Genomic DNA, 5,758 nt, shown 5'->3' on the forward strand with positions numbered 1-5,758 from the left:
GGTCCACGGATCATCCCAATACCACCACCACCTAGGGACCAAGCTTTTATATATGGACTTTTGTGGGACACTCAACATCCAACCCATGACAACTGGCCCCTTTCTTGCCCAAAGCTAAACACAGAAAAAGATTCCTACTAAGAATATGTCTGGGGAATGATGGTTCAGAGCTAATAAAAAAACAAGATTAATAAAAAGTTTTTAAAAACAAAGATTACTGGGTGCGATGGTTGCACGCCTGTAATCCCAGCTGAGGCTGAGTCAGGAAGATCATGAGTTTGAAGCCAGCCTCAGCAATTTAGCGAGGCCCCAAGCAACTCAGTGAGACCTTGTCTCAAAATAAAATACAAGAAAAGCCTGGGGATGTGGCTCAGTGGTTGAGTGCCCCTGGACTCATTCCCCTGTACCCAGAAAAAAAAAAAATTAAAAACAGGGTATGGTGAGCACCAGAGTCTGTAGTATCACAGACACACACTAGGAGGAGCTCTAAACCATGGTGTACTACAGTACCAGAGGAGCCACAGCATGGGAGCTCCTGGATGAGGAACTACAGACCTGTTCCATTACAAGACGACGTGCACAAGTCCAAAAAGGTTGTGTTCCCAGAAAAGACTTAATAAATCTCCAAGTTCTCTAGCCAGGCTGATTTGAGAAAGTCTTCCTATACAAAACTACACCACAAACACTGGGAGAAGTAGCTTGAGTTTTCAAATGCCAAAGTCCCAACAGATGATAATAAAGACATAAAGAAATAGGGAAACTTGGTCCATTCAAATGAACAAATAACATTTCTAGACACCAACCCTAAGAAATATAGATATATTAATTACCAGACAAAGAATCCAAAATAAGTGTCCTAAGGATACTCAATAAATTTAAAAAGAGTATAGACTGACAATTAAATGAAATCATCAATATGCGTAAACAAAATGAGACTATCAAGAGGTAGAAACCATGAAAAAGAATAAAACAGAAATTCTGAAAATGAGTAATACAGAAAATTTCATTAGAGGGACTCAACAGCAGACTTAACCAGTTAGAAAAATGAGTGAATTCAAAAACAGACCTTTTGAGCTGGGCATGGTGGTGCACACCTGTCATCCCAACAGCTCCAAAGGCTGAGGCAGAAGGATCGTTATGTTTGAGGCCAGCCTTAACTTAGCAAGGCCCTAAGCAGCTGAGTGATCCCCTGATACCCTGTCTCCAAATAAAACATAAAAAGGACTAGGGATGTGGCTCTGGATTCAAACCCCAGGTCGAAAAAAATTAAGATAAAACTTTTGAAATTACTGAAGCAGAGGAGCAAAAAGAAGAGAATTAAGAAAAGTGAAGAGAGTATAAGGAATTTGTGGGGAACCATCAAACAGAACAAAATATGCACTCTGAAAGACTGAGAACCAAAGAAAAAGAGGAGACGGAGGACCAATTTGAAAAATAAAGGCTAAAAACTTCCCCAACATGAGGAGAGAAAATGACATACAAATTCAAGTCTAACCAGAATTTTTTAAAAAATTTACACGAGACACATCTATAATCAAACTGTCAAAGTGACAAAGAGAATCTTTAAAGCAGTAAGAGAAAAGATACTTGTCACATTCAAAAGAGCTCTTACCAAATTATCTGAAAATTTTTAGAAGAAACCAAATATGCTAAAAAGGAGTGGGTTGCTCTATTCAAAGTGATAAAGAGAAAACTGCCCACAAAAAGATGATTTCACATAGCAAAAACTGGCTTTCAAAAACTCAGGAGAATTAGACTTTCTGAGATAAACAAAAACCAAAGGAGTGTACCACTTGACCTTCCCTATGACGGATGTTGACAGGAATCCTTCAGGTTGAAGGGGAAAGTAGATAAACAATGAAACAAAACCCTAGGAAAACATAAACTCTCAGGTTAAGATAACTTAGACACAAACCTACAGTCCCATGGTATTGGGATGTGTGTGTGTGAATGATTTATAAATTTGGCATCCAATTTTTAAAAATGTAAGTCTTTATAAATCAGTAAATGAAAAAATGATATAAAAAGAGGTAATTTGTGTCATCAGTTAAGTGAAAGGAGAGATGTAAGGAAGTACTTATATGTAATAGAAACAAAGTCATTATCCAATGAACATAGTTAACTTTTTTTTTTTTTTTTGGTACCAGGGATGGAACCCAGGGGTGCTTAACCACGGAGCCACATCCCCATCCCTTTTAACATTTTACTTTGGGACAGGGTCTTGCTAAGTTGCTTAGGACCTTGCTAAATTGCTGAGGCTTGCTTTGAACCTGCAATCCTCCTGCCTCAACCTCCTGAAGAACACAGTTAACTTTTTAAGATGTTTGAATGGTTGCAATGTTCACCACAAACAAAATATTTATAGGATACACTCAAAGGGAAATGAAAAGGAAATCAAAACATGTCAAAAAAAATCAGTGAAACACAAAAGAAAGCAATAAGGGAGGAAGAATAGGCCAACAAGCTGTTAGACTAAATAAATAAATAAATAACAAAACTATAATATGAAGGCTTTGCATGTAAGTAAGTACTTTAAAGATAAATGGACCAAACACCCCAATTAAAAGACATAGATTGATCAAATGGATAAAAAAAAAACTCAAGATCAAACTAGTCTGTAAGAGACTCACTTCAAATCTAAGGACACAGAAAATAAAAATGAAAGGATGGGGAAATATATACCACACCAACAAGAATCTGAAGACAGCAGGGCTGGCCATACTTCTACCAGAGAAACTTGACTTTTAAGCCCCCAAAAAAATCCATTATAAGAGATCAAGGAGGTTATGATGTCATGGTAAAGGGTCAGTTTCACCAGGAATACACAATTATAAATATTAATGCATCTGACATGAGAATTCCCAAATACATGTTGCCAATGCCAACAAAACTAATGGAAGAAAAGAGATAAGAGTGCAAGAATCATAGGAGCCCTAAACATCCCGCTTTGATTACAGGAAGAACAACCAGACAGAAGATCAACAGGAAACAGATGGGAACAACACTACAGACCAACTGGACCCACAGACTACACAGAGCCCTCCACCCAGCAGCAGGAGAACACACGTTCTTTCCAAGGGCGTATGGACATTCTCCAAGTTAGAATGCATATTAGTCCACAAAAGTGGAGTCGTAAAAAGTGTAAGAAGACACCGGGCACAGTAGCCCACACCTGTAATCCCAGAGAGTCAGGAGGCTGAGTGGGAGGATCCCAAGTTCAAAACCAGCCTCAGCAATTTAGGAGGACCCTGATTCAAAATGAAAAATTAAAAAGGGCTGGGCATGTGGTTCAGTGGTTAAGCACCACTGGGTTAAATCCCCAGTAGTAACCCCATCACCCTCCCCAAAAACAGTTTAAGAAGACTGAAATCATATAACATCACAGAATGAAAGTAGAAATCAATAGCAGAAGGAAAATGGGGAAATCTAAAAGTATGTGGAAATTAAACAACTCGCTGTTAATCACTGTGGTTTTAAAGATAAAATCAGAATGGAATTGAGAAAACACCTTGAAACAGATGAAAATGAAAATTACAGTATGTCAAAACATGGGATGTACGGAAGCAGTCCTGAGAGTGTAATGCCAGACTCTTGGGACCCCAATAGACCTCCAGGAGCTAAATCCGAAGCAATCACACAAGAGTCTTTATTGCAAGCTCGAGTCTGGACTCACGACCATTCCTCATGCAGCGGTCCCAGGGAATGAGTCCTGGTTCTTTGTTCAGTGAGATTTTATAGGTTTTGGGGGGATACTCTATGCGTCATAACATCACACAGCGAATCATTTCACACTGTGGGAAAGTCAAACAACAACTCTTAACATTGATTAGCACATACACTGGCAGGAACAAGTTGGGTAGGGGTGATTGGTTAGTACAAGAGGGGGGTTTTTTTGAACTGATTGGTTTAGGCCACGAGGGGTGTACATGCTGAACTACATGGTTTCCCAACATGTTATCAACCACCATAAACTACTGGGGGTCATCTGGATCCCAGGGATTTTCCCCGTCTCATGCTGATTGATGATTGCTAGGGGGTTGCTATGGGTCCTCACCTAGCCTGACTGAGTCAGGGACACCTGGTGCCGCAGATCTCTCCTGTTATTTGTAGACAAACAACTCAGCAGGGAGTGCTCTGTGGGTCTTTCCAGGGACAAGGGTCACGCCCCCTTCCTTAGGCTTTGCTCTGAGGTAGAGGCTGGTTTCTCAAAAATGGAGTCACATCAGCTTCTCAAGAGCATTGATAGGGATAAATGACTTTAGCTCAGCAACTGGGCACCTCATAGAAATGCAAAAGGAGAAACTAAACCAAAAAGTACCATAAGAAGAGCAATAATAAAGATTAGGAAAGAGAAAGAGAGAGCAGGGAAACCAGAACAGAATCAACAAAGCCAGAGCTGGGGTGTAGCTCAGGGGGAGAGAGCTTGGTTAGCTTGATGGCAGCACCTACAAGAAGAGGAAAACAGCAACAAAATCAAAACTCGATGTTTTTTTTTTTTTTTTGGTTTGGTTTTTTTTTTTTTTAGAAATACCAACAAATTCAACAATTTGAATTAATTGTTAGACTAAGAAAAAAATACTTAAATTATTAAAGTTAGAAATTGAAGGAGGCACATTACAATGAATATCACAGAAATACAAAGAGACTACTATGATCATTTACATACCAACAAATCAGATAGCATTTAAGAGATGGTTAAGATGGTAAATTTAGTGCTATGTGTTTCTCCACAATAGCCCACACAAAAAAGAAAGAAAGAAAGAAAGAGAAAAGCCAGACACCAGTTGCCGTTTGACTATTTCTATGCAATTGAAGAACAAGCAAAATAATTTATGATGATAGAAATAACCCGCTTGAATCAAATGGATGAAATATGATAGGTCAAGAGCTATGTAATGTTTTGAACAACTAATAAAAAAGAAAAAGAAATCAGAGCAGTAAAGCCCAGGGCAGTAGTGCAATCCTCTGTAATCCTAGAGACTCAGGGGGCCGAGGAAGGAGGGTCTCAAGTTCAAGGCTACCCTGGGCAGCCTAGCAAGACCCTGCCTCAAAATAAAAAGGGCTGGGGATATAGCTCAGTGGTAGAGCCCCCCTGGGCCCAAACCCTAGTGGAAGAAAGGAAGGAAGGGATGGAGGGAGGCAGGGAGGAAGGATGGGTCAGTGGAGGGAGGGAGGAGAGCTGGAGGTGGAAGGGAGGAAGAAAAGACAAAAGATATCAGAGTTGTATTTACGTCTGGGTCCAGAGACTGAATGGAAAGGAACAAGGAAAAAACGTCCTATATCTTGGATGGTGATCACACAGCCATAAGAAGTCTAAACATTCGCTGAGCCACACATTTAATATCTGCACCCTTCCCTGGATGTAAGTCCTCCCTCCATGAAAATTTAAAACACCAGCACCAAAGCATATGTCATAGGATTTGACACAAAACAGGAAAAGGAAGCAAGAAAGGTCAACTGAACCATAAAGTGGGACAAGTTACAAATAGTAAAAAGTGAGGTCAAAGACCTTAGAGGCTCCAGTAGTAAGACAACAAAATCTTTCTCGTGAATGAAAAGGAATGGCAGAAATGATGCTAGATGACTCCAGGGTCAGGCATAAAAAGCCACACACCACCGCTCTGTTCCTTGGGAATCCTAGCATTGGGGACTCACGCCGTTGGAAATCGTTGTGGATCTCCAAGTTCACTGTTGGGTCTGAAAGAAGCGGGAACCTGAGAGCTCACCAGGAATCCCAGGGTGATTTAAATGTGATCTA

Source organism: Ictidomys tridecemlineatus, chromosome 5 (genome assembly GCF_052094955.1).
Source record: "Ictidomys tridecemlineatus isolate mIctTri1 chromosome 5, mIctTri1.hap1, whole genome shotgun sequence".
Taxonomy (NCBI): Eukaryota; Metazoa; Chordata; class Mammalia; order Rodentia; family Sciuridae; genus Ictidomys; species Ictidomys tridecemlineatus.